Source organism: Amblyomma americanum, chromosome 4 (assembly GCF_052857255.1).
Source record: "Amblyomma americanum isolate KBUSLIRL-KWMA chromosome 4, ASM5285725v1, whole genome shotgun sequence".
In the NCBI taxonomy this organism is placed as follows: domain Eukaryota; kingdom Metazoa; phylum Arthropoda; class Arachnida; order Ixodida; family Ixodidae; genus Amblyomma; species Amblyomma americanum.
Window position 1 is genome coordinate 208335495 of NC_135500.1, and position 9766 is coordinate 208345260.

Consider the following 9766-nt stretch of genomic DNA (forward strand, 5'->3'; position numbering starts at 1 on the left):
CATGGACCTGCCCGAATGCTTACTGCGCTATTTTCCTTCAGTTATAGTAGATGAAGGCTGCCTTCGTAGAACCGCTTTGTCATTGCTGTTATTTGCTTCTACGCCTGCAGGGATGCATAGCTAGCGCAGTATGCACAGGCAAGAAACAGTACGACTGCGTAGTATGCACAGTATGCAAGGATACGTATAGCGCGCTGGACGTTCAAACGTTCACAGGCCTGTCCAGAGCGTGCGGATGCCGCCCTCCAGTGTCCTTTGGTGAAATTATCGCTGCTTTTTAGGTTAGATATAACTTCTTGAATAATCAGAAGTAAGACACAGTTTATACGAAACTCCAAGCACGATGTGGCATTGTTTCTAGCCATATAGGTGACTCGTAGGCAATTCCAGCATAACGCGTAGTCCACCATTTTCTATACAAATGCGCGGAGAAGTGATTATGACTTCAAGACTAAGAGACAACACTTTCAGTTCTATTGACATAGTTCAGTCGTTGCAATATTAATGAAGCCGCACGGCAATGTCATGGTCGGTTCTGTCCTTGACTGTGAAAACTGATAGGATAATGCGTATTCGGTAATTGCTCTTGACATCAGGCTACGTGATTTCGAAAAAGATAATGAGCTCATTACGGGATGTTTTAATAAATGCCAACGCTTGCATGTTGGGAACCGTGCAAGAAGAAGCATGCCTAAGAAGTCGGGGGCAATTATTCACTTCGGGAGCGCGTACAGCGAGTTATCGCTGTCTTCCCACTACAAGCATGTCTTGAGCCGCTGCATCCTCGTGTACAAGAACTGGCAGAAAGTTAGTGAGAATCTGAGGCATATAAGTGGCTGCGGCGCCAGAAAAACCTGTGAAACACTGAACTTCCTCGAGCTTTTTCTTTAAGCAACTTCCCGTCAGTTATTTCTTGCAGCTCGAGCAATGCTCTCAGTGGTTACGTTTCCTTGAGGTTTGTTTGCAGACCCTGCTGCATGCCATAGCTGAAAATCGGTAGAAACAGTATTTGCCTTTAGTTTTCATCACTTTTCTTCCAGGTCGCTAGCAGTGCGCACACTCTGTAACCGCATACAAATGTTCTGCTTTAGATTATCTGCACCATGTGTACACACTATAGAAATAAAAGGTATGGCACCAAACCGCATATGTTTTAATTTTAAACGTTCTTCTGCTAGAAAATTCCATCGAGAGGAGAGGTTGCTATAGTGAATAGGAATATAGGTCGTTATTCTCGAAATGCTATCATAAACAGATAGACAAAAGAAAATTAAGCTATGCTTTATAAATCTCAAACACAGTCAAAAGTGACTGACACGTGTCTCGCAGCGCCAGCGCCACCTAACCCGACGCTGTTAAAGCGGTCAAAGCCCTTCTTCTACCAGCCTTTTCGTTCCATACTGGCCTTGTTCGATTATCCACTTCTGGCTGCCTGCGGGCCGCTCCCGGGTTGCCAGAGCGCGGAGCCAGGCGCTCGTTTTTCTCGGTTTGCTCCGCGAACTTCCGGTGACTGCGCACAACGCGTTCGTTCATCTCTGGCTCCGCGGTTTCGGGATGCCTGCGGGCAGCCAGACTCGCCAGGACGTTTAGGAGCTCGTTTCGCAGAAAATCCGGCGTCATCATCGGCGTCGGCGTCGACCATGAACGAAACAATTTGGAGAGGACACTTAAGCTCTTCCTTAAGGGTATGACGCGATAGCGTAATGTTTATTGTTTATTGTAATACCCACAGCGCCACAAGTGGCATTACAGTGGGGGGGAATAACACATCATACAAACGAAAAGAAAGGTAACAAAGTGCAGCACATACAATGCAACCATGATGCAACAGTAATACAGCCTAAAAACAGCATTCACAGAGATGAAGAGAATAAATCACCTGACGTAATTAATACCACCTCTTCAGAGAGCCGGTTCCAATCTCTTATAGGCCTAGGGAAAAAAGCATATTTGTACATCTCTGATTTACAGTTAATTTCCTTAACTTTTAATCGATGGTCACGACGTAGCGAAATATAGTTTGGTGAATGGATGTACAGGTCACGGTTTATGCCAGTATTGGAATAGTAAATACTATGAAAAAATTTTAACCTCAAACAATATCTACGTTTTTCAAGCGTCTTCCATCCCAGCGAGTTTTTTGCACGTGAAACGCTAAAGCTCCTGGTATAGTTGTTAAATATATATCGGATACCCAAGTTTTGTACCCTCTCAAGTTTATCTATATCCGTTTTATGCCAAGGGGTTGATTCCCATTCTCAAATTTACATTCGTAGATTCCAGGGAGTCCTCATACCCCTCCTAGCGCAGTGGTGCAGCGGCTAAGCGATGCGCCACTGCCCTGCGATGGCAGGTGCTCCCGGCGGTGGGCCTTGTGTGGCCCAGGTTGCTCATCCCGAGCGACCAATCATTTACTTAACCTCCACCTCCCAAGGCGAGCAGGTTGTGATGGCGCCGCAAGGTCACGGGACATAGGTGGCCAATCTGTCCGCGACTTTTCACTCACAACGTCGACACCGGATTATCTGGCGAACGGGGCTTCAACGCTATCGCGTTTAAATCCCCAAAGAAGCAGCCTAGAGAGCAGATGGCCTACCTAGGTCGCGTGACTTTCTCACATCATCCCAACCTGCCCTCCGGATTATGAGCGAATTGCGCGCCGTGGCAGGTGGCTGTTAATTTAATGATTGGTTGCGAGATTTTGCTCGGGTAGAGCAAACTGGGTCACACAAGCCCCACCGCTGGGAGCACCTGCCATCGCAGGGCAGTGGCGCATCGCTTATCCGCTGCGTCACTGCGCCAGGAGTGGTATGAGGACTCCCATGTATCTATGAGTGTAACGTAGAGAATGATCAATTCTGCGTATATGGGAATTGACTCATTAAACTTCCGCGTCTTACCCTTAAGGCGGAGCTTGAGGGTCCCCCGTAATATTTTGTCCTGGTAGTGTTCAGGCAACTAGCAGTCGACGGAGAAGTGGTATTGAAGTGGGGAGCGCGCGTGGCCCTTTTATATGGACTAGAAGAACTGCAGTTCTTCATGCGAAGCCTTGTTCAATCTCTATAGCGCGACGCAGGCGCTCTCTTCGAATAGACCGCGGTGCACATCGCCTTCGTCCCCTGAATCCACGGAGCTGTGCTGACGTGTCTCGCATGGGCTCCCGCCTCGAAGCCACTTTTCGGCAGAAAGAGTCAGCCTTCGGGCTCGAATATTTTGGACGACATCCGGGCCATTGTCCAGTGCCTGCTGCAGCCGGATTTTGCCAATCTACGGACACCTAGGCATATTGCCGGCTGACTGCCGGCCTAGCCATCGAGCTCGACCTAGCTCGTCACCTCTCCGCCGGGAACTGAGCGCCCAGGGACCCGCACAGATGGAGTACGCCGTGGAAGGCGAGAAAATATCACCGTCGGAGCTCGAGGCCGGAAAATGGGAAACCATTCTTCGTTACCGCGACCGACAACGAGGCCTGAAGAATAAAGGGCCCGCAACAACCGACGACGAGCCTGCGCAGGGGCACGGCCAAGGCAAGTCTAATTCCAATTTTCCATCGCGAAAGAACGGGAAGAAGCTATTTGCACTCAGCAAGAAAGCCCTTCTCCCGCGCTTACCGACCGACGACTACAAAATCGTCTGCCGACCACAAGGTTGGAATCTGAGGGACTTTGCGCCCGGACTACTACTCTTCTGCGCCTGCGAGGTGGCCAGGCTGCCGTATGATACGGTGAAGAATGAAGACATTATCAGAGTCAATACGGCCAACAACACCTTTACGCTATGCACGCCCGATCGTCAACGGGCGACTGCATACGCCAATATTGAAAAACTGAACCTCCAAGATCAAACCTACAACGTAACGTCGTACGTGGCGGCGCCCGAAGACTCGGTAAAAGGGGTCATTTACAACGCCTACGCGGGAGACTCGCCCGAAGCGGTTCGCCAAGGCTTCGGAAACCGAAACGAAGGAATAGAAGTTGTGGATGCCCGAAGGATCGGGAAATCCAGAACAATACAAATCACCTTTTTTGGAAAGAAGCTACCCAGCCAAGTAATCTATCAGTGCGGCGTCTTTCGGGTCCACCCCTTCAGGGAGCAACATGAGGTATGCTACAACTGCAGGAGAGTAGGACACCGGGCCGATGTCTGCTACAAACCTACAACGAACCTTTGCCGCCGCTGCGGAGAAAATCACTCGCCTCCACCTGAGGGAGAACAGCCAACCTGCCAACCCGTATGCATCGTCTGCAACGGGGGCCACAACACAGGCAGCCGGAACTGCAAATTCCGGCTGATCAACAAGAACAAAGAAGGAACGCCCCATGGCAACCAGACACCCAAGCAAGGGGACAACGACTCATCACTACACGGACACCAGTCTAGGCCCAGGAAGAAGGAACACGGTGCTACCGGAAAAGGAGGAAGCCACAGCCGGAACAACTCCAGCTCCTTCCCGCCCCTGGGGAACCCTGCAGGGAAAGACAAGAGGAGCTCAAGCCGCGGACGCAGCGATAGCCGCTCCAATAAAAAGGTGAGCTGGCCAGCAGAGGCCTCCCAATCTATTGACGCTCGAGAGAAGGAGTTTCAGATCCAACTACAATCCCGAGACAGAGAAATTGCCAGCCTTAAAAAAGAGTTGGCTGACATTAAACGCCTGTTACAAGCGCATCAGGTACAGAATGCCACTGCGGCTAGAATGCCACCCACCGCGTCCCAGGATTCGACCAATAATGCGATGGAAACAGACGCTATTTGCCACACTCCCTCCAACGCGTCCCAGTCTTCAGCCCATAACGCGACGGACACAGACGCCAGAATAGCAACTAAAAGACCGCATCCTACAAAAGAAGGCGAGGAATCCAAAAGAAAGGCCGAGGCTTCGGAATCCGACACCCCGCAGCCGTCAAAAGCGCCTACCAAACTCAGGGCAGACATCAATACTCTGTCAGAGAGAACTAGTGCTATATCAACAGAACAAGCTACCTTCCAAGGCCTCGTTACTACCAAATTTGCAGAGATAGATATTCGCTTTGCAACACTAGAGGGACAGGTATCCCAAATAGCCACCTGCATGCAGCAAATAATGGATAGGCTTACAACTATCGAGGCCCGCCTGCCCCCCACCGTGGATCTGTCCACGACGCCACAACCATCTATAACCCAACATGGCACCACGCCAAAAATTTGAAATTTGGCAATGGAACTGCAGAGGCTTCCGCCGCAAGCGGGCCCACTTGCAGCTCCACATCCAACAAGCACCGTCTGTTCCAACCCCAGACGTGATTGCATTGCAAGAAGCTAGCGGCAGGGCTACACTGCCAGGCTATAAAGCATATCTGCCACCTCATTATGATACTAGTAACGCAGCCGGCTCCTTCACAGCCACTCTGGTGCATAGAAATATCACCGCAATTCAACATTTTATAAATGATTCGGAAGAAGATTACACCCTACTTGAAATAGTACCAAGGCAAAAAGGAGGCTCAAATCTCTTCATCCTTAATGTATACAACCCTCCCAGAAACAAAGGCAATGGACTCCCACACTTGTTGATAAACACAGTAAAGCTGGCTGCTAGGGCTCAACTATTAATTGTGGGAGACTTCAACGCTCAACACCCAGCATGGGGATATACCAAAGCAACTCCGAAAGGGAACCTGCTCTGGCAAATCATACAGTCACTAGGGCTCACAACGCTAAACAACCCGAGCGACCACACACGCATGGGTAACAGTGTATGTGTAGACACATCTCCAGACTTATCCCTCTCTAAAAACGTCAAGGACGCAAAGTGGGTCAACACCGGGCAAAACCTTGGCAGTGATCACTTCATCCTTAGCATCACGTTCCCCACGACAAAACTTAAAAACAAAGCAAAAGAAATACGAACCACGGATTGGGACAAGTTCAGGCAACTTCGCGACAAAACAGCTCCAAAGGAGATCTCTAACCTTAGCGACTGGGTTATCGCCCTGAATGAGGATGTCAGCTCCACTAGCGTTGTGGTGCCAGTTGAGAAGGAGGAGCAGATTGCAGACTCAAAACTGTTACACCTGTGGCAGGCACAAAAAGGCCTCCAAAAACGCTGGAAGCAGCAAAAACACAACAAGCGACTACGCAAAAAGATTGCTGAAATCGAGAGGCGAATCGAGGAACATACACTTACTCTCCAAACACAACAATGGAACCAAATATGTGAAAGCGTCAATGGACAGCTCGGAAATAAGAAGACATGGCATCTTCTAAGACACCTGCTCGATCCAGAACAAACACGTCCCGTGCAACAAAGTCAACTGTACAGACTCATACATAAATATGAGGGTACAACTGAAGACCTAATCAAAGAGCTAGCAGAACGTTATCTAAACACGGATGATAGTACCACACAACCAGACTACCGGGGGACTCCTAATCCAAATTTAGACGCAGACATCACAGACGCAGAGGTCTGGTACGCAATTGGAAAACTGCGGACAACATCTGCGGCAGGACCAGACAAAGTTACAAATAAGACTCTCAGGAACTTAGACGCAACGTCGATCGCGGCGGTTACAGACCTTATGAACAAATACTGGCATGCAGGCAACATACCACCAGAGTGGAAACACGCGAAAATCACTTTTATTCCTAAAGCGGGTAAGAAACTCAGCACTGAGAATCTACGGCCAATTTCATTAACTTCATGCCTAGGCAAACTCATGGAGCATGTCATCCTCAATAGGCTCCAAAACTATGCGGAGGACATGAACCTCCTACCTGAAACAATGTTAGGATTCAGGGCCCAACTATCTACCCAGGACATTCTCTTGCAGCTTAACAAGGACATAATTGAAGCTGACGAGGGAACAGGAACGAAAGCAATATTGGGTTTAGACCTTGTTAAAGCTTTCGACAACGTCACCCACAAAGCCATCTTGACAAACTTGTCAGAAATCAACCCCGGAGAAAGGACGTACAACTACATCCGATCCTTCCTCACTAACAGAACAGCAGTGATAACGGTCGGAACAATAGAGTCTGCCCCAATCAAACTAGGAAGTAAAGGAACGCCACAGGGCTCCGTCCTGTCCCCTTTCCTTTTTAACCTCTCCCTCATCAAAATTCCCCCCAAACTGGCACAAATACCAGACCTACATCACACGTTCTATGCAGATGACATCACACTTTGGGTAACCAAAGGATGCGAAGGCTACATAGAAGACACACTCCAAGCAGCAGTGGACATCATCGAGGCATGCGCATGGGATTCTGGCCTCACTTGTTCTGAGCAAAAATCTGAACTCTTCGTGATCCGTCGTAAACAAAGCGGTAGGCGTACCACGACATCCCCCCCGCAAATAAACGTCTATGTTAATGGACGATCTGTCAAAGAGGTACAGACCATGAGAATACTGGGGTTGTATTTACAAACAAATGGAAAAAATACTGACACACTCACTAAGCTAAAACGCACGGTAGAAGCGACGGCGCGATTACTCCGCCGCATAGCTAACCGCAGACAAGGGGTGAGGGAAAGAGATTTATGCCGCCTAGTGCAGGCCTTTGCGCTGAGCAGGATACTCTATGCCACCCCTTATCTGAAATTTTCGAAAGCAGAAAAGGACAAATTGGATAGCATGATACGGCAGGCCTATAAGGCTGCGTTAGGACTCCCACTAAATGCCTCAACCGAAAGGCTTATGAGGTTAGGAATACATAACACCTACAATGAACTGAAAGAAGCCCATTTAATGGCTCAAACAGCGCGATTAGCCAATTCCAGAACTGGCAGGAGTATTCTTACCAGGCTCGGAATTAACTTTCAACCTACGAATAACGATGCTAAAGTAGACTTACCCCGCGCCTATAGGACGGCCCTACTAATCAAACCACTCCCCAAAAACATGCACCCCTTACACCATGAGGGTAGAAGACAAGCACGAGCCAAAGCCTTGTATAAGAAATACAGACAGTGTGCTACAACACTTTATGTAGATGCGGCAGAATACAAAAATACCAATGCCTTTGCAGTTGTGGTTGTGAACGAGAATGGTGACCACATCGTCTCGGCGACAATCAAAACGAAATCCTCTGAAACGGCAGAAGAGGCGGCTATAGCCCTCGCCCTAGCACATACCCAAGGGAGCATCATCCTCAGCGATTTCAAAATGGGTATCAATAATTTCGCTAAAGGGCGAATTACAAACACCTCCCTTAGAATCCTTAACGCAACCAAATTCTCACCAAATTATTCCGAATTGATATGGGTCCCAGCCCATTCGGGGAATCCGGGGAACGAGGCAGCCCACAATAAAGCCCGAGGTTTCGTCGACCGGGCAGTGGATGAGTCTGGCTCCCTGAATTTCACGAAGGACTCAATGATCACATATCATGATCTCACCAATCATTTTAAACTAGAGAGGAGAATTTTCCCCCCTCCAGACAAAAGCCTTACTAAAGAACAAGAGGTTACGTGGCGTCGTCTACAGACGAGATCGATACGCACCCCATCACTCCTCGCGCACATTTATCCAGATCTTTACAACCCAAACTGCCAACACTGTGGCCAACGTGCTACCTACGATCACATCCTGTGGGACTGCAAAATAGAGCCACCTCCGGGTGATCTAGTTACAGCCCCTTCTCTCGAGCGGTGGGAGACCGTGCTGGCTAGCTCTGACCCCAGAACGCAAGTTTTGGCGGTGGAGTGGGCTGACAAAGTCGTCGAGGGCTATGTACTCTCGACCACTTAACGCGACTTCTTGCCAAGCTCTTCCCGGCGAATAAAATGTTTTACAATCAACAATCTTCGTCCCCTGCAATGACGCCTTTTGCGATAATTTTTAATAATAATAATTGTTTTTCGGGAAACAAAATGGCGCAGTATCTGTCTCATATATCGTTGGAAACCTGAACCGCGCCGTAAGGGAAGGGATAAAGGAGGTAGTGAAAGAAGAAAGGAAGAAAGAGGTGCCGTAGTGGAGGGCCCCGGAATAATTTCGACCACCTGGGGATCTTTAACGTGCACTGACATCGCACAGTACACGGGCGCCTTAGCGTTCTGCCTCCATAAAAACGCAGCCGCGGCGGCTGCGTTTTTATGGAGGCAGAACGCTGAGGCGCCTGTGTGCCGATAATTTTACAGTTTATATATTTATTGTGTGTGCGCGTGTGTGCGTGCGCGGGCGTGCGGGCCGGCGTGCGTGCATGCGCGCGAGTCTAAGAACTGCCACTACATTTTTAAGTTTGGTTGGATGTCACTTGGGACTCCACGTATAATGTGTTGCGAGTTGCGCTTGAGAGAGCGCATATAAGCAGGTCATCAGTCGTAGTTTATTCCCAACGCTGAAACAAATCATTTTCAGCAACGCACGACCATCCCGACGTGCCAGGCACGAGGTTGGACGCTGGGGCAACCTCCTCACCGAACATCGGCCACATCCATGCGCGCATCCATCTCCACTTCGCGCGGGGTCAAAAACGCCAGGCTGGCCGCTTCTCATTGTTCTTTTCCGGACTCAAGGGTGCACCCCGACTGCAGTGGACGACGTATATAATAAAGGGAAGCTCATAACGGTTTACGGCAATGATGAAACGCTTCACCGGCGCTCTCAGACGTGCGTCGCTCGTCGGGGTTCTTAAAGGCTCGGGCAGATGGACCGCAACTGCTGGTGCGCACACACACATTGAAACACTGGAAGAGGGAGAGAAGGAAGTTAAAAGGGGAAGAGGAGGTCTGATAGGTTCTCTAGAAGAACCCTAGTTCTGGATGAGCGAGAGAACAAAACGC